This window comes from Cajanus cajan, chromosome 10, assembly GCF_000230855.2.
Source record: "Cajanus cajan strain Asha chromosome 10, NIPB_CcT2T_4, whole genome shotgun sequence".
Classification (NCBI taxonomy): domain Eukaryota; kingdom Viridiplantae; phylum Streptophyta; class Magnoliopsida; order Fabales; family Fabaceae; genus Cajanus; species Cajanus cajan.
In genome coordinates this window covers 27904790-27912339 of record NC_138526.1, presented here as the reverse complement: position 1 = coordinate 27912339, position 7550 = coordinate 27904790, and the positions used below count along the sequence as shown (strand labels likewise).

Genomic DNA, 7550 nt, shown 5'->3' with positions numbered 1-7550 from the left:
CGTCTCATATATATAGTGCACGTACCTTGATGTGAATTAGAATTTTCTTCTTATGCGAGGATAACGTTGATTTGGGCCTGAGATTGGTCTCGGCCCGATATGTAGCCGATGTCATATGACGTATATCCGATGTCATTTAGTGCTTTAGTACCGAGCTCAAGCTCGGTTCATGGTACGGATAGTACATTTTTTATTTCTAATTTTAGTGAATCATTATATTTTTTTATGAAAAAAACTCGTTTTAAATAACAATTTACACCTATTAAATTATCTTTCTTTATTTATTTTTTTAAAATTCAAAGATATGAAATGTCTCTCTTTTTTTTTACTAATATATATGAAGTAAACATTATTTAGTCTGATAAGTGTTAATTATGAATTTCAACTTTTTTTATAAAATGTTAAAATGAATTTTAACAAAATTAATCTTTATATTAATTATATTTTTTTTACAAAGTTCTCTATTAATTATGTTTTAAAAATTTACACATTAAAATAAATTATACTACTCTTTATATTATTTTATAATAATAATTGTTATCACCTAGTGATGGGATTGAGGTAATTAGGGATGGCAATGGGCCAGGTCGGGTACGGGTTTTATGATACTCGTCCCGTCCCCGCGAGTCAAACACATCCCCGTCCCTGTACCCCTACCAGTTGGATATATAATTTTCATCCACATTCCTGTTCCCGTCGAGTATCGGGTATACCCGTACCCACCATTTTTTTTAAAAATGATATTTTTAAATTATTTTTCTATTATATTATAATTATAATTAGTTTATTTCTCCATATCATATTATAATAAATAATCACACATAATAAAATATTAAAATTCTATAACATAATTAAATCAAAAGTGGATATTAAATTAAAAATGGAAACAGGGACGGAGATCGGTAGGGGGCGTGTAAGTACATACCCGTATCCGTACCCATACCCGATTTAATATATCAAATTTTACTCGTACCCAGTCAAACCGAGTATTCCCTATCAAAGTCGAGACGAGTTTGGATATTACCCGCAAATACGAGAATATTTATCATCCCTGGAAGTAATATGCAAATGATTCTATATTCAAATTTTAGTATTGTTATTGTAATTCTAATAAATAAAAAAATAGTTTTCATGAAACATTTGTGGTGGTTTCAATTTCAACTATCACCATGGTCTACACTACCATCATAGCTTCCCCACCCAACACTAGCACCCTTGTGGGCACATGACGATGACGATGAAGGATTCTTGTGTGGGAGACCTCGACGTGTCTCCCACGGTGGAAACCTCTTGTCAACTATTGGACTACAATGTAAAACCGGTAGTGTCATGTCTTCTCTGACAACACATTGGTAATTTCGGGACATGTTCAACCGAGTGAGAGGCCAAAACACCTATATATATTTCTCTGTTCTATCACTTCTCTCCCACTCAAGCATTGCAACTACTTCATGTCCATGAGGCTCCTTCTTCTCTTCTCTTGCTTGTTTTATGCTGTTTCAGCACTCACCTCTGATGGGGTTACTCTCTTGTCACTCATGAAACACTGTACATCCTTGCCTCATTCCATAAACACCACCTGGCTTGCCTCTGATTCCACTCCATGCTCCTCTTGGGTAGGAGTTCAATGTAACCATGCCCACAATGTTGTCTACCTTAACCTCACGGGTTTTGGGATTGCTGGCCAGTTAGGACCTGAAATTGGAAATATCACTTGGCTACAACGCTTAGACCTTACTGATAACAACTTCCATGGCCAAATACCTGACACATTCAAAAACTTGCACAACCTCAAGTTTCTCAGCCTTTCATATAATCAACTGTGTGGCGAAATTCCAGATTCCTTGACTCAAATCTCTCCACTACATCTTGTTGATCTCTCTCATAACAATATAAACGGTTCCATTCCCACAAGTATTGGGAACACGACTCAGCTCTTATGGCTGTATCTTCATAGTAACAACTTGTCAGGGACAATTCCCTCATCCATAGGGAACTGCAGTAAATTACAACACTTGTTTTTGGATAGAAATCAGTTGGAGGGTATCCTGCCTCAGAGTCTAAACAATCTCAATGATCTTGCTTCTTTTGGCGTCCCCAGAAATAAACTTACGGGTACCATTACTTTGGGTTCCAAAAATTGTAAAAATTTACAGTATTTGGATCTCTCGTTCAATGAGTTTAGTGGAGGCCTTCCCTCAAGCTTGGGGAACTGTAGTGGTTTATCAAAATTTGCTGCAGTGAACTGCAATTTAGTTGGGAATATTCCAGCCTCCTTTGGCCTACTAACCAAGCTTTCTATTCTACACCTTCCTGAGAACCATTTATCTGGAAAAATACCTCCAGAAATTGGTAACTGCAAGTCCTTGGAAGAGTTGCATCTGTATTCCAATAGACTTGAGGGAAACATTCCAAGTGAACTGGGAAAACTAAGTAAACTGGTGGATCTTGAATTGTTTACCAATCAATTGACAGGTGAAATTCCCCTTAGTATTTGGAAGATTAAAGGTCTTGAGCATCTCCTTGTGTATAATAATAGTCTTTATGGGGAACTACCTTTGGAGATGACGGAGCTCAAGAAATTGAAAAACATCTCATTGTTTAACAACCAGTTCTCCGGAGTCATACCTCAAAGCTTGGGAATTAACAGCAGTTTAGTTCAGTTGGACTTTACTAATAATAAATTCAGTGGTACCATCCCACCAAATCTGTGTTTTGGCAAAAAGTTAAGCATTCTGACTATGGGCTTCAATCAACTTTAAGGTAGCATACCTCCTGATGTTGGGAGCTGTACAACTCTTGGAAGGTTAATTCTGAAACAAAATAATTTTACTGGGCCTCTTCCTGATTTTGAAAGCAATCCAAATCTTGCATATATGGATATCAGCAACAACAAAATCCATGGAGCAATTCCATCAAGTTTGGGAAATTGCAGAAGTCTCACTGACTTAAATTTGTCCATGAACAAATTTACAGGGCTTATACCCTCAGAGTTGGGGAACCTTGTGAATCTTCGGATTCTGAATCTCGCTCACAACAACTTAGAGGGTCCTTTGCCCTCTCAGCTGTCAAACTGTGCCAAAATGGATATGTTTGACGTTGGATTCAATTTCCTAAATGGTTCATTATCAAGTGTGCAGAGCTGGACGGAGCTAACAAAATTAATTTTGAGTGAGAATCACTTTAGTGGGGGAATCCCAGATTTCTTGTCGGAATTTAAAATGCTTTTTGAACTACAACTTGGTGGCAATATGTTTGGAGGAAAAATTCCTAGATCGGTTGGAACATTGCAGAATTTGATGTATGGTATGAATCTAAGTTCAAATGGACTGATAGGCGACATTCCTGCAGAGATTAGGAACCTGAAAAAGTTGCAAGCACTGGATCTTTCCCAAAATAATTTGACAGGGAGCATAGAAATTCTTGGTGAACTATTCTCCTTACTTGAACTCAATATTTCATTCAATTCTTTTGGTGGTCGTGTACCAAAGAAGCTGATGAAGTTGCTTAATTCTCTTTCTCCCTGGTCATCATTTATGGGCAATCCTGGTCTGTGTATCAGTTGTTCAGCATCTGATGGCTTAGCTTGCACTGAAAACAGCTCTATAAAACAATGTGATGATAACAAATCAACAAAACAGAAAGGCCTCAGTAATGTTCAAATTGTGATGATAACTCTTGGGCCCTCAATATTTGTTGTTTTGCTGTTGCTGCGATTAGTTTATGTTCATGATTTTGTTTTTGGCAGCAAAGCTAAGCAGCAAATGCATGTCTCTGATGAAGAGGGTTCCTCATCCCTTCTTAACACTGTCATGGAGGCTACAGCAAACCTAAATGATCGGTATATTATTGGCAGAGGAGCACATGGAGTTGTTTATAAAGCCTCGGTGGGTCCTGACAAAGCTTTTGCTGTGAAGAATATAGAATTTGCTGCAAGCAAAATTAAGAAATTGAGCATGGTAAAAGAAATTCAAACCCTTGAAAGAGTTAGGCACCGAAATCTGCTCAAATTGGAAGGCTTTTGGTTTGGAAAAGATAATGGTCTAATTTTATACAGCTACATGCCAAATGGGAGTCTCCATGATGTTTTGCATGAAAGGACCCCACCAATGACCTTAGAGTGGAATGTTCGGTATAAGATAGCAGTTGGAATTGCTCATGGATTGGCTTATCTCCATCATGACTGTGATCCTTCCATAGTGCACCGAGACATCAAGCCAACCAATATACTTCTAAACTCTGATATGGAGCCTCACATTGCTGACTTTGGTATTGCCAAGCTCTTGGATCAGCCTTCGGCTTCAAATCCTTCCATTTGTGTGCCGGGTACAATTGGTTACGCAGCACCAGGTAACTCTTGTACATTTATCATTCATTGAATATTTTTTTTCCTACGTAAAGCTATCATGGGTTGGCACAGAAGGTTCAGCATCCAATTTGAATTTATGACACAAATTTGACACCCTTACAATCATTAAAATCATATTTTAGTTCTCATACCTACTCACGAAGATCCCTTATCAATAGAGGTGAAATTCCTTTGACAGACTTTGTTAACTCTCAGTCGGCAAGTAAAGTCTTAGATTAAACTGAGTACTACTAAATTTTGTCTAACCATTAAGTAATTAAACAGTGGTATTTGGTCCGTGTTTGATAGTTACGAGAATGTTATCTCCTATCAACCATTTATGTATAAAAAAAATACTTAAATATGTGTTTAGTTCTCATAAAATGAGTTATTTTTTATTTTGGTCCCTATAATTTTTTTTTTGTTATTTTTCATCTTTTAAAATTGAAATTGTTATTTTTAGTCTCTATTATTATGTGATCATTTTTAACTATGGTCAAGTGATTATTTCTAGTGATACCCACAATTGTATTTGATGTCATATTAATATGCACCACTTCTAATTTTTTATATAAATATTTTAAATAAATATTGCTTATCTACTTTAAAATGAATATTAGCGACCAAAAATAGTGACTTTAGGTTTTAAAGGAATGAAAAACAAAGAAAGATATTTTATAGGAACCAAAATTAAAATTTGATCATTTTTCAGAGAATAAAAACAATGATTCCAAATTAATTTTAGAGGATTGAAAAACAATAAACTTTTTTATAGAGATTAAAATCAAAACATGCTCATTACATAGAGACCAAAAATATATTTAAGAAAAAAAAATCTCTTATGAATTAATATGTTTAGAGTTTATGGTTTAGGGTATATGGATTAATATGTTTACATTGACTTGTGCCGGAGAATGCATACATAACAATAAATAGAAGGGAGTCTGATGTATACAGTTATGGGGTAGTTTTGCTTGAGTTGATAACCAGAAAGAAGGCAGCAGATCCTTCTTACACAGAGGGTACTAATGTAGTGGATTGGGTTAGGTCTATGTGGATGGAAACTGGAGAAGTTAATGAAATTGTTGATGCAAGCCTTGCGAAGGAATTTACAGATACCCATATGATGGAAGAAGTTACCAAAGTGCTTATGGTGGCTTTGAGATGTGCCGAGAAGGATCCACATAAGTAGGGATGGCAAAAATACCCGCACCCGCGGGTATCTGCGGGTAAAATCCGCTACGGATAATAAATGGATAGGTTAATTGGGTACCCGTGGATAATGGGGACGGATAATTTTTTACCCGTTTATAAATGGGGTGGGGGCGGGTATGATAATATCCATACCCGCGGGTACCCGTTTAATAATATTTCTTAAATATCTAATTATCCTTGTACTCCATAACCTTAAAATTACACTCTCTCATCTTATTTTCTTACAAAAGTGAGGTTGATGAAGTTATCAACATATGTTAAGCATATTATAAAATTATGTTTGATGTAATTTGATTAATTTTTTAGCTTTGATTAGACCAATAAGATTTATGTATTTTAAGTTGTTTACTTTCGTTTGGAATTATGAGATTAAATTATTGTATCTTTGTGATGAAACTTTAACTTACTTGTGAGATTAATGTATTTTAAGTTATTGATTATCTTGTATTTTTATTATTATTTCAACAAAATTAACGTTAAATACAAGTTTAAAATTAATATTGAATTTTTATTTTTAATTAATATTTCAATGACATTAAATATAAACTTAAAATTATTTATAATATAATTTTTTTATTTCTTAAAAAATTTATAAATATCCATGGATATCCATGGATATCCGTGGATATTTAAGAAATTCATGGATACCCGCTTAATGGATACCCGCGTGGATATAGGGTGAATATGGGACCAATTTTCATTCAGCGAGGCGAGGGCGAGTTTACTACTATCCACCCCCATGGGGCCCCATTGCCATCCCTACACATAAGCGACCAACAATGAGAGATGTTACCAAGCAATTATCATATGCTAATCCACGGATAAGAAGGACAAATGACTAGGTTTCTTATATCTATGATCATGACAACAGTTTTGCTCCTTCTCCATGTGTTGTTTCTCTTAAATAAAAATTCTCGTGTTTCATTATGACACAAACAAGTGAATACTTATATGTATGTGTTTGGAAAAAGTTACATTAAATTTAACATAACCCGCATTTAATTTAAGAGTTAATCATTATACACTATTAGTATAAAAAACTTTACATTGGCAACAAATTATATCTTTTAAATTTTTTTATTTTATTTTTATTTCATTAAATAAGCAAGTGACATGATACTATTAAAAGATATAATTAGTTACCAATGTAATAAATTTTTACACTGATAGTATATAGGTGATTAACTCTTAATTTAAAGTAATTGTCTTGTTTTGTTTGCATTCCATGCATTAGAAAGTGGAAACTTCCATTCCAAAGCTTTTAAATAGCAAACAAACACATTGTATGATAAATAGAATAAAAAGGTATGTAATGGATAGTTATCTCTACTATTGTTCTTTATTTTCATCCCTTTAAATTACATTAGTACAACTTAACCCTAATCGACAAAACAAGAGATTTTTGAATCTCTTGTTCTACAACAAAATTAATTAACTATTTTAGAATGCAAGAAATGATTTAAAATAGAATCAACTTGTCAGAATTTAATAAAGCTACATGCAAAAATTATTGCACCATGTTTACACTATTTTCTATTCCTTTAAGCAATAGTTGCACAATAATAAATTTTCTTTAAGGATTAAGGATATGTTTTTTTTACTATTTTATTAGAATACTTTGTCTATAAAAGATAACATACTAAGTGATGTTTTTTTGTCGGTTTGTGAAGCTAAATCAATCAAAATGAATGAATTAGTGGTGTATCAACTAATTAAGTGAATATATATATATATATATATATATATATATATATATATATATATATATAAAAGGAAAAAAAACTTTTTATCCTATTCTCTTGTCTTTCGTCATGTGAATGAGTTTTATTTGTTGTTATGCTATTGATAATAATTGGTATCAAAGCTTGAGAACCTAATGGTAGTGTGAGTAAAAAAAAATATTGAGTGTGTGAGAAACAAGAGGATTCTTACTTTGTGAAAAAAATATAGTTGTTATATTTCTAAGAGAGAGAAATATATATATATA

The 7550-nt window shown here is 33.6% G+C and overlaps 1 pseudogene; it reads left to right on the top strand.

The window, feature by feature from the left end:
* The first annotated feature begins 1308 nt into the window (after nucleotides 1–1308).
* Nucleotides 1309–7150, top strand: LOC109807212 (uncharacterized; annotated as a pseudogene).
* The last annotated feature ends 400 nt before the right edge of the window (nucleotides 7151–7550 follow it).